Source organism: Sminthopsis crassicaudata, chromosome 5, assembly GCF_048593235.1.
Source record: "Sminthopsis crassicaudata isolate SCR6 chromosome 5, ASM4859323v1, whole genome shotgun sequence".
Classification (NCBI taxonomy): Eukaryota; Metazoa; Chordata; class Mammalia; order Dasyuromorphia; family Dasyuridae; genus Sminthopsis; species Sminthopsis crassicaudata.
Genome location: NC_133621.1, coordinates 92,500,876 through 92,522,057, shown reverse-complemented (window position 1 = coordinate 92,522,057; position 21,182 = coordinate 92,500,876). Strand labels below are relative to the sequence as shown.

The 21,182-nt window shown below is 35.7% G+C and overlaps 1 protein-coding gene across 14 annotated transcripts in view; it reads right to left on the bottom strand.

The window, feature by feature from the left end:
- EZH2 (enhancer of zeste 2 polycomb repressive complex 2 subunit) overlaps nucleotides 1-19,888 on the bottom strand; it is a 110,745-nt gene extending 90,857 nt beyond the window's left edge. For 13 of the 14 annotated variants that reach the window (XM_074267604.1, XM_074267616.1, XM_074267605.1 and 10 more), the window contains exon 1: nucleotides 19,779-19,888. The gene's annotated coding sequence lies outside the window, so the exon portion shown is untranslated. The remainder of the gene's footprint in view (nucleotides 1-19,778) is intronic. The other variant, XM_074267607.1, reaches the window with a different exon arrangement.
- Between the last annotated feature and the right edge of the window lie 1,294 nt (nucleotides 19,889-21,182).

The window sequence follows — 21,182 nt, the reverse complement described above, 5'->3', positions numbered from 1 at the left end:
GTTTAAATGAAGAAAGAGAAAGAAAATCATGGAAGAATTATAAAGCCAGAAATAGTGAGTTTCATTTGCTGCTCTAGGAATCTGTGTGTCAAATAACATCAATAATAAATTCATAAAAATTTACAAATTAAACACCCTTCATGAGAGAAAAATAACTCCTTGATGTTAAGTAAATACCATCAGCCCATGCACCAAAAATGAGCAAAATCCTCAACATTTTCCCATCGATGTAAAATCACCTTCCTCCTGCACCACAACAAAGTAATCTCACATAATACTTTCAACATAGGCAGCAATTCTACTCTTTATTAGAATACCGGTACTGCCTGCAGAGGCATGCCTTGAAAATAAAATATTTGCATAAATTTGAACCAATAAGATAGCTGAATTCGCTGAGATTTTGTTTTAAAGGACTCTGTACCTTGAGACAGTAAAGAATCACAAATCAAAAATTAATTTCTAAATAGAAAGATAGTCTTTCTAAAGTGTATTACAAACTATCTCAGCTATATCTTCATACTTTGGTATATATCTTATTTTGATAGCTATTGAAATTAAAATAAATTTTAAAAAATGAAGTTCAAACTAAAGTAAGATATAAATTTTGAACTGCCCCATGTCATTCATTCCCACTCATAAGATTGAAGTTAGATTCTTGTAATACTGCATCTACTCCTACAAATGCTATTACAGATTCTCAAGCCCTACATATAAATCATTTCCTTCTCCTAAGAAAAGAACAGAATGATAAGGGGTGGGAGTAGAGTGAATCCCTACTATCAAACTATAATAGCATTCTTGTACAACCAAATTATTAGAATGATTTACTAATGCCCGACCCAACCAGTAGTTTCCTATAGAGAGACCAGAGCATTAGAAGAAAAAATGGAAATGCAATTTTCTGTGTATCATTTGGTGGGATCATTTGTTGAGACTAGAAGTTTGAACTGCTGTTGTCCTACTCAAAACAGCAGGACTGTTGAATGCCCTACCATATTAAAGTTAACTGGAAATAAGAGATAACTACCAACTCCTTTAAACTGGTAATTGCTTTATTACTTTCCCAGATGTCGATCATTATCAAAGTAAATTAATTAAACATAAAAATAACTTGTCATAAGGGAAAGAATCAGATTTCTGACTCTGAAAGAACTGGGTTCAAGTCCTATCTCTAATATAGTAGATTATACAACCCTAGGTAATTCAATCTATAAGGGTCCCAGTTAATTTCTAATACATAAACTGCAAAGTAGGTACAAATCTGCTTTGATAGAGGAAATTTTCTCATAGGGTCCCATATATCAACGAAATCAAAGAAATGATCATTAAAAGAGAAAACGCACAATATGAAATATATATGCACATATATAATATACACATACACATATATATATTTCAAAAAGTACTACCTTTATTTTTACAATATCAAAATGCTGGTGTAAATAAGGAAGCACTAGGCATCTCTTCCCTAGAATTCTCAGATTGCTATTGATTTCTCTGTCCAAAAATCTCTTCTTCCAGGTGTCATATCTGTAGCACCACGATGGGAAATAAAGAAGAAATTAGGGAATGGGGATGATTTATTAACTTCTGAGACTTAAAAAATGAGAACTCTGGGGCAATGAAATAGCAGAGTAGATAAGACCACCAGACCTGAATTCAGGAGAACCTGAATTTAAAGCCAGCCTCAAACACTTAGTACTGCCTAGCTGTGTGACCCTAGGCAAGTCACTTAACCCTAATTGCCTCAACAACAAAAAATTAGCACTTTTGGAATTAAAAGGGATTTATCACTTTTAAAGGTATGGACCTTTGATATTTTTACTATTGTGCTTGTTCTAGATTTAAAAGCTAGTATTTCTAGTGATTTTAAAATGAGCATCTCATTTTACATATTCTATGACATTAAGTGATAGGTGAATTTAATAAATGTTTTATAAGAAAACTAACTTTTTTTTCTAGAAAATAAATATGCATGATACAAGTAATTGTTTACTCACACACCTTAGGTGGGTTACAATTTATATTGGACAAGAGTCCAAGAAGGTTTATCATGAGTAAAATGTTTGGCTTAGTCTAGCTTAGTCTTCATATAGAAGAACAAAAGATCAAAAATATCAAGGGAATTAATGAAAAAAAATTAATCAAAACAATCTGGGACTAGCTATGAAACAGAGTGGTAAGTCAATGGAATAGACTAGTACACAATACACAGTAGAAAATTATCATAGTAAATTAATGTTTGATAAATCCAAAGATACATGCTTTTGGAACATGAACTCATTATTTGACAAATCCTGATGGAAAAACTGGAAAGCAGTTTAGCAGACAGTAGTGACCAACATTTAACACCATATACAACACTAAGGTCAAATGGATACATGATTTAAATATAAAGGGTGAAATAATTAGGAGATGATGGAATATTTGACTGCCAGATTTATGGATAAGGTAAAAATGTATGCCCACACCAGAAACAGGAAGCATTTTGGGACATAAAACAGATCATTTTAATTAGCTCAAATCAAATGAATTTTTACAAACAATGCTGATATAGCCAAGGTTAGCAGGAAAGCAGAAAACTGGGGGGAAATTTTTCCAGAAAATTTCTCTGAAAAGGCCTCATTTATCAAGTATACAGAAAAATGAGTTAAATTTATAAGAATACAAGTTATCCCCCAATTGATAAACGATCAAAGGACATGAAGGTTTTGTACAGAAGAAATCAAAGCTATCTAAAATCTATTAAAAATGCTCTAAATCACTATTAGAGAATTGCAAATTAAAATAACTGCTGTACCACCTTACAGCAATCAAATTGGCTAACATGACAGAAAAAGAAAATGATAAATATCATAGCAGATACAGAAAAACTGGGACACCAATACACTGCTAAAAAGTGATCTAAACATTCTAGAGAGCAATTTGGAACTATGCCCAAAAAAGGGTATAAAAGTGACACATCCTTTGATCCAACAATACCACTATTAGATCTGTATCCCAGAGATCAAAGAAAAGGAGAAAGGATTTATTTGTACAAAAATGTTTATAGCAGTTTTTTTGTGGTGGCAAAGAATTGGAAATTGATGGGATGTCCATCAACTGGGGAATGAATGAATAAGCTATGGTTATAATTGCAATACAATATTTTCATGGTTTAAGAAATGATGAGCATAATGCTCTTAGAAAAAACCTGAAAAGACTCACACAAACTGATGCAAAGCTTGTTTATAAGCAGAATCAGGAGAACACTTTACACACTAACATAAATATTGTAAGAATGATCAAATGTGAATGACTTGGTTATTCTTAGCAATAAAGTAACCTAAGACAAAAGGACCCATGATGATGCTATTCAGTTCCAGAAAAAGAACTAATAAAGTCCAGGGGCAGCTAAGTGGCGCAGTGGATAGAGCACCAGCCCTGAATTCAGGAGGACTGGAGTTCAAATGTGGTCTCAGACACTTAACACTTCCTAGCTGTGTGACCCTGGGCAAGTCACTTAACCCCAGCCTCAGGGGAAAAAAAAAAAAAGAACCAATAAAGTCCAACTACAAATCAAGCATTTTTTTTTTAACTTTTTCTTAAGACTTCTTTTTGTTAGTCTGGGTTTTATTTTACAACATAATATGGAAATGTTTTGCATGACTACTCATGTATAACCTATTTTTAATTGCTTATTTTGCTCAATGAGGGAAGAGAGAAAGAATAAGGAGCTCAAATTTTTTTTAAAACAAATGTCAAATTTTTTTCATGTAATTGGAAAAAAATTTAAATAAGAAATACTATGTGTACATATATATGTGTGTGTATCTATGTAACATGAAATCTAATAAAACAGACAATCCAGTATTCCTTAAATTCAACTTAACAATTCAAATTTATCATTTAACAGTGGGTAAAACACAATATTGGATACAAAGTTTTACAAAAGATATGCACTCAAAGAATTTATATTCTAATTAGTGAATATGTCAAGCTACGACAACCACAATTAACAAAAATACTTTACGCACATTAGAGACATCAAACAATATGGGAGAGGGGGGAAATACTAGATGGAATTTAAATTGGACTCCCAGGAGAAGGCAAACACCCATTCTAAGAGAAAAACCTAAAAAAAAAAAAGGTACAAAAGAAACAAAAATAAGAGGCTTGTGCACTGTACAAAAAAAAAAAAAAAAAAATCTACTTTTAATTGAATGTGGAATGTGACTAAGGAAATAATATATAGGGATGAAGTAGAAAAGGTTAAGTCAGAGCCAAATTATAGAGGGCCTCTTTAATGTTCTTTCCTCAAATAATCATGTATATACTTTTTATGTTTATATGTCATATACGGCAGGCAGAGAGAGTATATCCAGAACCAAGCACAATGCATCAAAGACACTGTAGATAGTAGATGCTAAAAAAGTGTTTACTGGACTGGATGGAATAGCATTTTCCCTAAATGAGAAAAATATACATCATATTGAACAAATACAGAGTTTGCTCAACAAATTTACAAATGAAACAAAACTGAGAGATAGCTAACATGCTACGTAACAAAAGCACCTTGCCAGTTTAGAGCACTGGACTCAATCTGATAAGATATAAAATCCAATAAGGATAAATGCAGTCCTACACTTAGTTGTATTTAATTAAGAAGCTGAGTTTACCTATCTGCTAGGCTAGCAATTGTTCTGGAAAAAAGGTCTGTCTCAATGGACAGACACTCAAGAAGTCACTAGTGTGGGTATCATCAGTCAAAAATAGATAATAGGTAAATAGATTTGGGGCTTTATTGAGAAGCATAATATAGAAGTCAAAAAGTAATGGTCCCACTGTACTCTCAGACTTCATGTGGAATCTTATGTTCAGTTCTGGTTTAAAGGCACTGATAATTTAAAAAGTGTCCAAAGAAGGAAAACCAGGATATAAAGGGCTTTGAGATCAGATCATGTTCTAGAAGAATCATTTGAATGAACTAAGAGTGTTTAGCCTGGAGAAGAGAAGTTCCAAGGGATATAATAGCTGTCTTCAAGTATTTGAAGGGCTATCAAGTATAGGAGGGATCATATTTATTCTACTTTGTCCTAAAAGACAAGACCAGGAGCTAAAGGTAGAAGTTACAAAGAGACCAGCTCAAATTTTGTATGGTATAGAGAAGTCTAAAACTAGAATACACTGCTTCAGGAAGTAATGGGCAGTTGTCCTCAGAAGTCTTCAAAAAGAGGAAGGACAGGACTGGATTTAGAGTTTCCAAATCTTAAAATATTAGGTTGTATGAAACTTATTGGCTAAATCTCCTAATGTATGATAAGAAGTCAAAACATCTCTAAATTTAAAATACATAAAATTTAAAAGCTAAAACATCTTAAAAACATAGCACCATAGCTTCCCTTAAATGTCATTAAGACATTGTTCTCTACTATATTATAAAGCAACACTCACCAAAACCATTTGGTATTGGCTAAGAAATAGACTAATTGATCGGTGGAATAGGTTAGGCTCACAGGGCAAGATAGTGAATAAAAATAGTATTCTAGTGTTTGACAAACCTAAAGATCCCAACTCTTGGGATAAGAATTTATTATTTGACAAAAATTGCTGGGAAAACTGGAAATTAGTATGGCAAAAACTAGGCATGGACCCACATTTAACACCACATACTAAGATAAGATCAAAATGGGTCCAAGATTCAGGCATAAAGAATGAAATCATAAATAAATTGGAGGAACATAGGATAGTTTACCTCTCAGACTTGTGGAGGAGGAAGGAATGTGTCCAAAGGAGAACTAGAGACCATTATTGATCACAAAATAGAAAATGTTGATTACACCAAAAAAAAAAAAAAAATTTCTGCACAAACAAAACTAATGCAAACAAGATTAGAAGGGAAATATAACAAATTGGGAAAACATTTTTACAGTTAAAGGTTCTGATAAAGGCCTCATCTCCAAAATATACAGAGAATTGACTTTAATTTATAAGAAATAAAGCCATTCTCCAATTGATAAATGGTCAAAGGATATGAACAATTTTCAGATGATGAAATTAAAACTATTTCCACTCATATGAAAGAGTGTTCCAAATCACTATTGATCAAAGAAATGCAAATTAAGACAACTCTGAGATACCACTACACACCTGTCAGATTGGCTAAGATGACAGTAAAAGATAATGATGAATGTTGGAGGGGCTGTGGGAAAACTGGGACACTGATGCATTGTTGGAGTTGTGACAGAATTCAACCATTCTGGAGAGCAATATGGAATTATACCCAGCAGTGCTACTACTGGGTTTATATGCCAAGGAAATACTAAAGAAGGGAAAGGGACCTGTAGGTGCCAAAATGTTTGTGGCAGCCCTTTTTGTAGTGGCTAGAAACTGGAAAATGAATGGATGTCCATCAACTGGAGAATGGTTGGGTAAATTATAGTATATGAATGTTATGGAATATTATTGTTCTGTAAGAAATGACCAACAAACAGGAGGAATACAGAGAGGCTTGGAGAGACATCAACTGATGCTGAGTGAAACTAGCAGAACTAGGAGATCATTATACACTTTAACAACAATACTGTAAGAGGATGTATTCTGATGGAAGTGGATATCTTCAACATAGAGAAGAGCTAATCCAATTCCAATTGATCAATGATAGACAGAATCAGCTACATCCAGAAAAGGAATACTGGGAAATGAGTGTAAACTGTGAGCATTTTTTTTTTGTTTTTCTTCCCAGATTATTTTTACCTTCCGAATACAATTCTTCCTTTGCAACAACAAAAAAATTCGGTTCTGCACATATATATCGTACCTAGGATATACTATAAGATATTTAAGTAAGGGAATGCCTCCCATCTAGGGGAGGCGGTGAAGGGAAAGAGGGGAAAAATTCGGAACAGAAGGGAGTACAAGGGATAATGTTGTAAAAAAAAAAAAAATTACCTATGCATATATACTGTCAAAAAAATGTTATAATTATAAAAATTAATAAAAAAAAATTTTTTTTAAAGACATTGTTCTCTAAGGTTCTGAGAAGAAGTGGACAAGGAAGTCCAGGGAGGAAGTCAAACTTCAATATTTAAATGGGTAAATTTGAGACTGTACAATTGTTTATTGATGAAAATTAGACATGTAGAACTCTTCTTGTAATAGCCACACATTCATTTCATTTCTATAAATAACATTTGTTCCTAGTATCTGGAACTTTATTAGAAGTAATCTATATGGCCTATGATAGGTCTTTGGAAATTTGAAAGCCCCTTTTCTTTACTAGCAGGCCTCTTTACTTTTAGATATCCTTTCAGCTAAAGTATTCCATTCCTAACTTAATATGCTTCTAGCCAGTCCATCACAAACACTGAGTGTACCTGTTATATTTCAGATGTTTGGGATGATAGAGCAGACACAACAGAGGCAGAAATGGATAAAAAGCTCAATTTAAACCTGATCCTGACTTTGACATATACTTGCTATGTAACCCTCAGCAAATCACTAAACCTCTCTTTGCTGTAGGCAATTCTCTAAGACTACAGAGAAGACAGCAATACTGAAGATGTATTGAGAGGAGTTTCCCATATAAATGAAAACAATAGCCCAAAAAAAAAGAAAAATTAAAGTCCAGGTTCTCAATGAGACATAAAAAAGTTGGGGAATAAAGAGTAAATTATGTGAAACAATTTACATTGCAAAGTGTATTTAATTAAATACTATAAAATTTAAATGTCTTCAACTATTAAATCTGAAAAAAGTTACCCAATCTTGGAAACCTTTTTGTTATAGTTTTCTTTTATGCTATAATAGGATGTCTGGTTACCAAGTATCGTTTGAAGAATTAGGTATTGCCCATTGTCAGTAACTTGTTGTTTGGTGAACCATAAAAACAAAGTATCTAAGAATCTCTAAATACTTTCAATTATCTTTCTGTTAAAACATAGCAGCAAAGACTTAAGTTCACTAATAAGCTCTTGGGCTGCCATCAAATTTAAACTAAGAATTTCCCAAGCATGATATTGCTAAAACTTATTAAACACTGTTAAATTAAACTTTTAAAATAAGTATATATAGATAAGAAACATTTACACACTTTTTCTCACCAAAGAAGTTATTTAAACTTTATATTTACATAAAAGACTAATAAAAATATTCAGTCTTTTTTTGTTGGGTTCAACTCTTCATAATCACTTTTGGAGTTTCTGTAGCAAAGAGACTAGTCTGTCATTTCTCCAACTCATTTTATAGATGAGGAAATTAATGCAAAGAAAAATTAAGTGACTTGCCCAATTGCCACTCAGCTAATAAGTATGTAAAGCAACATTTTAACTCAGGTTTTCCTGACTCCAAACTGGGCACTGTATATATAGAGTTATATAGAGAGAGAGTTTATATATATGTATATATATATATATATATATATATATATATATATATATATATATATATATATATATATATAATATATAAAGCCACCTAGCCCTATACATTATCCCAGTAGACTCTCACAACAGTCCTTCAAGCAGGTTATATTATTATATCCTTTTTTACAGATGAGGAAAGGTAAATGACTTGCCCAGAGTCACATAGCTAATAAGTGTCTGAGGCAGGATTTGAATTTATGTCTTCCTGAGTCCTAGTCCAATATTCCATTCTCTGGGAAATCTAGTTAACAAAAAAAAAAAAAAAAAAAAAAAAAAAAGGAAAGAATACAAGGGTGTTTGCTATAATAGTTGATCAGGAAAAAACTTCCTGGGAGAGTTAAAACAATCTAGAAAAGCAGGATAGGACTCAATTCTAAATTATGAAGTTATTTCAAAGAATTTAATTCAGAGGGTCACGGCTGGCCAAGATAGGTTTTTTAAGTGATATAATCCAATTATGACTGTTTAAGAAATATCAGTGAGGCAATTAATTCTATGGATGAGAAGAGTAATGTTAGGAGTCTAATTCAGGGAGAGGTCATGAAAATCTATAAGGATGAATAAACAGTGATTCTTAGATGGGAGAAAGATTTGAAAGGGGGAAGAATAAATGGGATTTAACGACTGACTTTGTTATGGGTAACTAGAGGACAGGACAGGAAGAATGTCAAAGACAACATCAAATGTTTTCCAGGGTACTATTATAAGAGAAAGGGAAATTGGAAACAAAACCAACTGTTAGATTGGGGGGAAAAATAAAAGTTCTGTGGGTTGCTGAAGTTTTCCCAATTGATCCTTATTTTCAAAAGTAACAATTTTTTTTCTTTTAACTTTTATTTATTTATTTTTAATTTACGAAATAAAATAATTGTACCTCATCTATTATGTACTACTTGCTATTCCTTTTAAATAGACAATAATTTATTGTGTGGGTTTTTTTTTCTTTCTTCCTCTAAGGTCCCCACCTTACAGGTGGTATGTATGTATATCTATGAATAAATGGATGGACAGACACACATACACACATATATCTATGTAAGATCATTCTATGAATACTTCTATTTATTAGTTCTTGCTCTGAATGCAAATAGCATTTTCCATCATATGACCTTTGTAATAAATTTAGGTGGTCAAAATGATTTAGTCACTCAAAGTTATTCTTAAAACAATATGCAGTAATTATATATCCATATATACAACGGTCTCTTGATTCTGCTCATTATTTCATGCAAGTCTATCCATAGTTTTCTTAAGATCATCCTGCTCATCATTTTTAGAGCACAGTAATATTCCTTTACAATTACATACCACAATTTGTTCAACCATTTCTCAATTGATGGGAATCCTCATAATTTCCAGTTCTTTGTCACCACATAGATAATATAAATATTTTAGAACATATAGGCTCTTTTCCTTTTTCTCTACTCATCTTTGGGAAAAGACCTAGTAATGAATAGTATCAATGGGTCAAAGGGTATAGGGAGTTTAAAAACTCTTGTGGACAGAATTTCAGATTGCTTTTCAGAATGATTGGATCAGTTCACAATTCTACAATGAATTAGTGTCCAAATTTTTCCACATTCCCTTCAACATTTGTAGCTTTTTCCTTCTATCATTTTAGTCAATCTGATAGGTGAAAAATGATATGTCAAGGTTGTTTTAATTTTCATTTCTTTAATCAATAATGATTTGGAACATTTTTTGTTGACTATAAGTTGTTTTGATTTCTTCATCAGAAATCTGCCTGTTCACATTTTTTGATCATTTATATTCTTATAGTTTTTTTGTTTTTTTTTAATTAAAGCATTTTATTTTCAAAATATATACATGTATAATTTTCAACATTCACCCTTATAAAACTTTGTGTTCTAATTTTTCCCTCCTCTCCCCCGACCCCCTTCACTAGGCAGGAAGTGATCCAATCAATATATGTTAAACATGTACAATTCTTCTATACATATTTCCACAAATATCATGCTGCACAAGACAAATCATATCAAAAAGGAAAATAAATGAAAAAAAAATGCAAGCAAACAGCAACAAAAACAGTGAAAATACTATATTGTGGTTTACATTAAGTTCCCACTGTCCTCTTTCTGGGTTCAGATGTTTTTTTTTTTTCATCCCAAAACCATTCGAACTGGCCTGAATTATCTCATTATTGACAAGAGCCATGACCATCAGAACTAATCATCAGATAATCTTTCTATTGACATGTATAATGATGTCCTAGTTCTGCCTGTTTCACTTAGCATCAGTTCATGTAAGTCTCTTCAGACCTCTCTGAAATCATCCTGCTTATTATTTCTTTTTTTTTTTTTTTTTTTTTTTTTTGGTGGAAAGTAATTTTATTTATTTATTTTTTTAAATTTTTTTTATTATATATATATATATTTTATAATATTATCCCTTGTATTCATTTTTCCAAATTACCCCCCCTCCCTCTATTCCCTCCCCCCGATGATAGGCAATCCCATACATTTTACATGTGTTACAATATAGTCTAGGTACAATACATGTGTGTGAATATCATTTTCTTGTTGCACAATAAACATTAGAATCCGAAGGTACATGCAACCTGGGCAGACAGATATTAGTGCTAACAATTTACATTCACTTCCCAGTGTTTCTTCTCTGGGTGTAGCTACCTCTGTCCATCATTGATCAACTGGAAGTGAGTTGGATCTTCTTTATGTTGAAGATTTCCACTTCCATCAGATATTCTTATAGTTTTTATAAAGTTTTTTACATGTTTAAGATATGAAACCATCTGAGAAGCTGTCTATAAAATATTTTCCCCAATTTTTTGCTTTCTTTCCCATAAATTTCTGATCATGGCTAAATTTTGTTTATAATTTTTTTTTATTTTTAATTTAATGTAATCAAAACTATCCACTTTATCCCTCAGTCTGCTCAACATGGTTTTTTAATTGATAAATTGTTCATATATCCCGAAGGTGGATAATATGTTCCATAGTCTTAACTTTCTTATGCTATCTCTCTTTATAGCTAAGACATGTATCCATCTTGATCTTATCTTGGTAAATGACATAAAATATTGGTCTATGTCCAACTTCTTTCATGTTGCTTTCCATATCCTTAATTTTTAAATGAAACTTTTTTATAATTGTAGATATCTTTTAAAATGTAACTGAATTTGTCAATGTAATGTCCCAATTAACTCAATCTCTCTGTTAGAGCAGATATTTCCAAAACATTTAAGTCTTCTCCATTAACCCACACAACTTAATTGTGACTATAAATCATTTGTTTTCATTTTATAAGTCAGGCATTCAACTTTGTGTGAGGAAAAACTAGTTAAGTAGTCTAATGGATAGAGCATTGAATTTGGAACCAGAAAGGCTTAAAATCACTTAATGTTTTAAAATGGGAATAATAAAAGCACCTGCATCACAAGGTTGTTTGCAAACCTATAGCATAATGTTTGTAAGTATTATTAAATGTTAGTTATCTTTATTTCAATTCCTTTTAAAGGAAGGAAGGAATCATCTCTCAATAAAGGAGAAAATTCCAAAAATGAAAATCCAGTTTAGAATTGTACCAGCTAGAAATCATGAAGAAAAGAGGGAAGAGAGATAGCACTAGCTATCAGTTTTGAAATCTATTGATATACTGGGAGGATCTTCTGAGATCTAAAGATACAGGCCTTTTAGACTAACAATCAGTGGTCTACTGTGAAGACTGAGTTAGCACCCTAGATACCTTAGAATCAGCCAGAGTCAGGATCAGCAAAAGACCTTGGTCTTTAGGGGTAGAAGTGAATTGGATGGATGCAGGATCTCCACTACCTTTCCTCTTCATCTACTGCCCAAAAGTGACTCTGGCCAGTCTTACTCTACCCCCTAGTCCCTCCTACAATTCTCTGTATACACCAATTATCGAGCCAGCAGAGCCAGCACAGAATAGTCGGAAGGGCCATTTTCCTAGCATATGCTAATAGAGTATTGTCCAATTCGTAATTCACTGTAAGTGCTTGGTTGTCCAAACTCAGTGCATCAACTCAAGAGTTTCAGCCTTTCACAATCTACTTTTTTCATTTTTAGACTATGCTTCTTACAATTCTGTGTGGGATATTATTCTGATCAGTTCCTAAAAAAAATATATCCCATATTATTTCTGTTTTTTTAATGTCCAAACTCATTTATATGACCCAAAAAAAGTAGTCATTAATTATAACAAGAAACCTTTGACTATTAAAACAAATCTTCTAATTCTATCCAATTGTTTCATTCCTCATCTTCACATGTTCAAAGACCACATTATCTTGAAGTATTCAGATTTCATTTAGTTTAAACCACAGCTGATTAAGAATCCCTTCAAAGACAAGCTCAACAAGTAACCATGTAAGCTCTGCTTGAAGACCTATAGAAGAACTACTACCTCATTCCACTTTGGGGACATTTTAATTTTTAGGAATCTTTCCTTTATATCATTGTCCTCTTATATTTCCAAATAATTCCTCATTCTACCCTCTGATAGATGCCCTCTGAGATCACAAATCTAAACCCTCTTCTTAAGGAGAATCTTCTAAATACTGGATTAACTTTCAGGGCTTTTCTCAAGTATTCCATTTTCCAAATTAATCATTACTTTTATCTAGTAATCTACACATGACTTGCTCTCTACTACTCTTACTAGAAAATTCTCTAGATTACATGCTCCAGCTTTCCGATCGATTTCCTAAAATGAAGAAAAACTGAATACAGTGATCTGACCAGTGAATATCACTGTAGAAGTCTTACCTCCCTCATATCCATCTACTAATGTAATCTACAACAATAGCATTAGCTTTTTTAGCTATGTTAATTGTTAACTCATACTGAGCATGCAGTCCACTAAAACACCCAGATCATTTTCAGTGGAAATGTGAAATATTTCACCATTCCATTTTCATTATAAACATTGTCAATGTATTTGTGGGCTACCAAAATTTAAGTCCCCAATTCAGAGAATTCAGTAACAAGGGCTAAAAAACATCACCCTCTCAAATATAATTGATATAAAATAAGGTTGGTCAGTTGCCAAAATAATCCAACTTCAGTGGCAGCATATTGCAATGAGCCCAGGAAACAGCTCAAAATTTAAATTTTGTGTTCACATTGTAGCTTCAATATCTAAGAGCTGTGTGAACCTGGGTAAGTCACTTTATTTCTTCTTGAACTTACTTCCTTCATCTGTAAAAATGATATTTGTTCTACCAACCTTTTCCAAATTGTGAAGAAATTAAAGCCAAAAAATATCATGTAAATGTGAGCTGTTACAACAATATTCTGTTGATGGCACTATAAATCATTCCAACCATTCTGGAAAAAAAGAAATCATGTAAGAAAAATCACTAACTCAGTCGGTCTCTGATTCTACCACCTCAAAAAAGTCAAAATCTGTCACGAAGGTTCCGTATAAATATATTCTTAGAACTTTTTGTGATTGCAAAAAAAAAAAAAAAGGAAACAAAATAAAAACACAACAATTGGAGAATGACAGAACAAATTTTGGCATATGTAACAGAATATCATTATACAACAAGAAATAACAAAATTAAGGAATCTGATGAAACATGAAAAAACTTATATGGACTAATAGAATAGAAACAAAACCAGGAGGATAAGTGACAACAATAACATTTAAAAAGCAGAGTAATGAAGATTAAATGCAATGATCAATATTTATGCAGGAAACCAGAAGATAAAAAATAACGCCCTCCCCTCAAAGGGAAAGGAGTCTTGAGTGCAGAATATTAAATTGTCAGCCAAGGAAGTTTTGTTTCAATTTTTTTGTTACAAAATTTTTTAAGTTTCATGGGACAAGCATAAAGCAAGAAAATTATTGGGGCATAAAAACAAAGGTATTAAAAAAATTTTTTAATGGTAACAATTATCTTCATCATCAAGATCAAGATGATTTACCAGGGAATGTTAGTAAGCCTTTATTTACTAATTTTTACTAAGCCTAGTAAGCCTTTACTAAGCCTGTTACTCAAACTTTAAAATTAGGGTTACACCACTTCCTAAATAATTAAAGTAAATTAAGATGTGATCTACTCAAATGTATCATATTATAATATGAAATCACATTGCTTAGAATGACTGACAACCTGGAATCTATTTGCTTAGTAATTCCAATTCCTAAAATCCAGTCAAGAAAGGTTACCACTTAGGACTTTAGAAACCTAGAATACAACAGCTGTAAGGAAAACTCTATGTAACTTATTATGGTACACTGTACCACTTTGAAGCAAATGAATTGACTCAGGATAGCCAAATAATTTGTCAAGTTAATTTAACACTAATGGAAAAGGTGTCTTGATTCTCAAAACAATCATTTAGAGATAGAAATAATCCTAGAAGGACTAAAAAAAATTTACCAAAATGGCTTAGTTTATAGGAATATCCTTTAACATCTAATTCTTCCCCTTTTTTCTGATACTATGCTAATTACAATCTTCAGATTATTTTGTTAATTTGGTCTTCTAAATGGACTTTGATCTTCTCAATAGGAATCTTCTGTACAGATAACCATTACTAGTCCTTGGTTTTCAACAAAGCAGAGGAACAATAACAGTTCTTTCCAAATGTATCTGAGTCTAAATAAAATAAGCATTGTTTTAATTTCTCATGAAATTGTTTAGCTTAATGCAACTCAACTAAAAGATAGTGTGACACAGAAAACTGAGGGCTGGACTTGAAAGTACAAAAGGCCTGGATTCACACTTAACTAGCCAAATCCTAGGCAAGTTGTTTTAACTCTCCTGAGTCCCAGTTTCCTTATCTGCACTGGAGTAAGATAATAGCCCCAACACATGAGGATCAAAGGAGATATAAGTCAGTTACAGAGATGAAGTACAGCAAACAATTAAGGAACAAATTCTTGGCCTTCAATGACCCCAAAAACTTGCTACCACTAAAAGTGCCAACTGAGGAGCCAAGGCACTATATCCTTAATACCATCTTTTAGTTACATCAAACACTCAAACATTGAGCCCAACATTTTACAAAATTGTGAATTTATATCCCAGTCTCCTCCCCCACAAAAAAAAAGGAAAATATATTACCATCTCATCTTTTCTAAAATATCAAATGACTTCAATTTCATTGAATGTTGTTTTCATGCCACTCCCCTTGTCAAATATATTCTTTCATTACCTTTGAAATTCACTAGCTTTTAAGAAAATCTCGATAGGGGCAGCTAGATGGTGCAGTGGATAGAGCACCAGCCTTGAATTCAGGAGGACCCCAGTTCAAATCTGAACTCAGACACTTAACACTTCTTAGCTGTGTGACCCTGGGCAAGTCACTTAACCCCAGCCTCAAAAAAAAGAAAAGAAAATCTCAGATTTAAAAAAAAAAAAAAAAAACTTCACTATCCAATAAAATTCTTTCTACTCAATTTCTATTTTGCCATATTTTTTTAAAAATGTCTTGTCTTTTCACAAGTTAAAACAAATCATGTCTACATCATTAATAACTACAAGTTTTGCAACAGTATCTAAAAACCTTTTCTATTTCACTCTGGAATTTCACATCTATTGCTAGAAATGTTTTGTTTCTGACATCAACAACAGATTTAGGTCTCTAAATTTATTTTGTTTAGACAGTATTGAAATTAATTTGCATTCCCTAAGCACACCAATTCATTTCCAAAGATAGCCTGAGGTACCCTGACAGTAAGAAAAAGTTGGTTCAAGACTAGTCTTTATTGCTTTGGTTCCAAGTCAATCAAGAACTGACATCCATATTTAAATATAAAATGTATTGTGATATATTAGTGTTCTTAACTTCAGAGTCATCTCTGACTGTTCCCTATCTCTGACCCTATCCTTTTATTTCTAAGTCTGAAAGCATCTGGCTCCTCCATGTCTAAAGCAATTGTACTAGTCCTGATCTTCCTTCTCTCTCCAGTCTGGTTCCCTCTCCAACTTAATTAGTATCTGGCTATAGATTAATTTATAATTATGTATATATTCTATAATATGTAATTACATTATGTCAATCTACCATTTAAAACCCTTTAGTGACTTTCTGCCTCTTTGTGACCTTGGCAATTTGCTAACAGGTAAAATGAGGGGTTTAGAAAGACCTGAGAATCCTTCCAGGTCTATCTGTGATCTTAAAATTTGGACTCAAAACTCTGGAATTCAAAGCCCTCCACAATCCTGCTCCAATCCAATTTGTCTCCTGCCACATTTATTTCCCATCCTGATTATGTTGTCTAGTCAAACCAGATTTTCATATTGTCCTCCCATTTCCATTCATTTGTTCACATTGTTAATCCTTCATTCTCAAAAGGCTCCTCTTACCCCTCCTCCCCCCCAAGATGTTTAAGTTCTCTCTCTTCACCTTAACTTCAGCTTTCTTCATGAAGCCATCTTGGATGCCTCTCCAGATGAAAGTGATTGCTCCCCCCTCAAATTTCTCTCATATTTAAATTTTGTATTTAATGTATATATATGTAAAGTGTTCTCCCATTCTATTAGGATGTGCTGCTTGAGCATACAAAAGTTGGTTTTTCATTTACATTCCCAATATTGAGGAGAGTTTTGCATAGTAGGAACCTAAAAAATAATCAACAAATGGTTTGGGGTTTTTTTCTTAACTCACTGATACTGAAACCATTAAAATAATCTTAGGAATACTTTTCTAATTTTGCCAAATGAAAAGATTTTTAGATAGTGCATTGGCTACCATAGCACAAGTCTTGAAGCCAGGAAAAGTTTGGGTTCAAATCCCACCCACCTAACCAAAAGTGTGAATCTATTCAGAGTAAATGATAGTATCAATTGAGACTGTATATGTAAAGTGATTTTTGCAGACTTCCTTTAAGACTTAACTCAAATCCCACCTTCTACAAGAAGCCTTATCCAGTGTCCTTTTCCCAGTCATATTCAATTGCTTGTACTTTGCAAAATTACTTCCCTTTACACTGTATATATGAGTGTATAAATAGTTTGCATGTTGTCTTTTCATGTGATTTCCTTGTGAAGAGGGATAATGCTTTTTGCCTTTATATCCCCAGAGCTTACCACATTACCAAGCAGTAGTGCTTAATGCTTGGTGAGTCGATTTGTTAATTGGAATTTTTCTAAAAAATAAAAGATTCATCTGGGTAAATTTATTACCAAAAGTATTGGGGTTTTTTTTTTCTCATGAAAAAAAAATCCTCTAAACAATTTAAAATGTTTTATTACACAAATGTAAGCAATATTCACTTAAAATCTATCTCAATAATTTTGAGAGTAATCTGTTGGGTTTTTTAAACATCATATTGCAGAATACAGTTTAAAAACTTACTTTTAATTTAACTTCTTTTTCCTGAACACAGAAATTTGTTTCAAGAGCATACTACGCTTTCATATATTACTTTTTCACATTACATCCCAAAGCACATCATCCACATCATCACACACAGTTGGGAACTGTCCTAGATAACTCTGTATCTAGAAATCAAGCTATAGAATTAATAAGTAGATCAAAATAAATACTTTACTTGCTAATAAATTAGCAATGAAAATGGCTAGGGCTACATATTTGTTCCAAACTTAGCACAGTTCCTGGCAGATAGTAGGTGTTAATGCTTGCTGACTTGACTACACACAAAGGATTTAGATTTGCTTTCCATTCTAGTAGGGAATGAAAATTTAAATGCTACAGAATATGGAAGTATGGTACAATGCAAAGGGCTTTCAATTTATAGTCATAAGATCTAGGTTCTGAATTTGACTCAGCCACTTCACTAATTTTGTGTGACATTAAACAAGTCAAACTCTTAGCCTCAATTTCCTCATTTGTACATTATGAGCTAAATGTTGGCATCTTAAGGGTGGATAATGCATTCAAGAATTAAACCACTCAACGTTAGACACACACACACACAAAAATTAGTGAGATCTTTAAAACACAGTTAAGTAAACGACTCAAAAATATAAAATGTTTATTTCCTTAGTTTCGTTAACAAAGTTTAACACACAAGGTTTCATTCCAGTTACTCAAATGAAGTTTTTAGTTTAACTATGAAGCACTCACTATTCATTCAATTCTACATATAGGGAGGCATTTTCATTCCCAATCATTTCTGAATCACAAAAGGTTATTTTTTCATGGCAAACAAATTCAATTAATAATGTTCTAAAGTCACATTAACCCAGGCATATTCTAGTGAAAAGCTCAAATAAATTTGCTAACACTATTATCTTCAAGTACTAGGCATATGGGATATATATAATAGGCACCTGCCTCCATTCTCAAATCAAGATAGTGAAATTGGACAAGCAACAGAAATTTGTAAACGGATTAAAAGTTGCTTTCAATTCTGAGAGATTCTTAGGTGTTTACAGAGTTTTCCAAAAGCTTCAGTCACCCCGTTCCGTCGCAAAACTCTACCCCAAGGAGTCAATTTTCCGAAACAAAACGAAATGAACTTCAACCGCAAGCACTCAAGAACAAAAGAAAGAAAAGGAAAAACTCAACTCTTCCACAAACTAAGCATAAGGAACAGACCAGCTTCCTGAAGCCTAGAAAGAACACGGGAAAGAAACCTAAAAACGGGCCAAAATCTTTCCTGTCTCAGGGAGAGCCAAGGTTATCCTAAAGCTGGAGAATAATTCTGAAATGGCTTTTGAAGTTGTTTCTTCTGGGGAATGATTGATTTCGGGGGACTCGGGAGTTCAAGATTTCCCTCGTGCACGCTGTCCCACGCTAAGTGCGGTGAGAGCTGCATGGTCTATAAGCTCTGAAGGGGGGAGGGGTGGGGGGACGGGGTAGGGACGGGAGTAGGGAAAGGGGAAGGAGAGGAGGGGCGGTCTTTCTCCTAAATAGAGGCCGGCGCCGCCGACCCCCACCCCTCGCCCGAAGCCGGGGACACAAGTTGTGCAGCCCCCTCCCGCATGCCCGAGCTCTTTTCGTCAGACACAGTCTCTCCTTTGTCTGAGTGCAAGGTCCCACCAAGTTGTGTCTGTCCCGTCACGCCCGGAGCTCTCCCGACGCCCTGCACACAAAGGCCACTCTTGGGGCGGCCGGGAAGGGGCTCCGAGCCCCGAACCCGCTGGATCAGGCGGAAAAGGAAAAAGGAAAGCGGGTGATAGGAGGCGGGAACAAAACAAAACACCCCGACCACAGCGACCCAGCGCTCTCCGGGCCGTTCCTCCCCACATCGGCCACTCAATCCCAAGTGGCACCCCAAGTGAGGGCCGCCGACCCACGTCCCCTAGCTTCGGGCTCCCTTCCCCCCGGTCATACAAAGAAGGCGCCGGGTGAACCCCGCTCCGGGGCGATACCCGGAGACAGGCAATATCGCCTCCGCCCGTAACTCCACGGGTTCCTGAGCCCGTCCCGCTAGCCCAGGCCGGCTCGGTAGCTTTACCTTCTTTCCCTCTCCCCAGCCCGTGCCGCTCCCCGCGCGCTGCTCCCGCGCGCCGCCGCCGCCGCCGGTCCTCCGCTGCTTTCTCTGTCCCTGTGGGTGTCGGATGCTACCGGACCGAGCGCCAAACCTGACAGCCCAATCGCCATCGCTCTCATTGGCCCCCCCACTACAATCAAGCGCCGCCCCGATTGGAGGGACGAGAGGCAGGCTTCCACCCAATCAAGGGGCCCGCCGAGCTCCCAAGCGCCGGGAAGACCCACAGCCCCACGCATATACTTATCTCCGGACAGTACACACACATACACATATTCTCATATACTCGTGCTCGCAGACACACACACACACACACACACACACACACACACGCTGGGGGTTTTTACGTGCGGAATTACCACCGCCGTCCCTTTGTTCTCTCGTTTTACCCACAGGGTATGGATCGGAAGGCTGGTGGGCCGCTAGACCAACACGGCTGAATGGGAGGAGGGGCGGCTGGACGAGCCAGGCTGGATGAGGGGCGGGGAGGAAAGGGGTTAAGATCTGGGTGGCGGGCCGGGAAGGATGGAGATGTAGCTCTAATCTTGGCGGGAATAGCCACCTTCGAGTCCCGACGAAGCTGGGGAGGGGAATGGAGGAGGGGCGTCGGAGGGAGAGGTAGTTCAAGGGGCCTTGGCGGCCAAGTTTGAATCAGTTCGAAACTCAAGGCGTGGTAACGGTTTTAACGGCCGCGCTCTTTCTCTCCCGAATGGTGGGTTGGGCCAGGCGGGGCTCCGGGCGGGAGGAGGGGAGAGGAGGGGAAGTGACCCCAGGAGACCCCGAAGGTGGGGGCGAACCTCGGCTTCCAGAGCCTCCAGAGCACACCGCGGCTGCCGGGGTAGCCTCCGACAGTGTCGGGCTGGCGACTGCCCTTGACGGCCACTAGGGGCGGCGCAGCGCGCGCGGGGCTCGGCGCCTGGGGTTCCGCGGCTGATTTGCATGCGAGGCGCGCAGCTCCCCGCCCGCCGTGGCGGGAGCTGCTCGGGCTAATCAGCGCGCTCGCTCTGGGCGGGGAGTCGCGCTAGGGCGCTCGGCCGTTAGGCGCCCGGGAGGAGCTCAGGGGCCCTCCCGCCTGCCCAGACGGGAAGCTGGGACGCCGCCGTTATTTTGGCTGGATCGTCGGGACCTCCACCCGCCCCAGACGTGGCCCTGGCTTCGGGGCTATGTGTAATAAATAAGTGAAAGGCTGTCATTAATGGCATTTCGAATCAAATTTTTTAAAGCAGTGTCGGGGCTGCAAGCTCGAATGCACGTGTTAGCTCCTGAAGCACCCCCATGTGCAGGACAGATCCCACACTAACCCCTTCCTGGAGGGAGGGAGAGGTTGGCTCCCACGAGGCGAGTGACCTTAAAAAGTCAGCTCCAGACGCA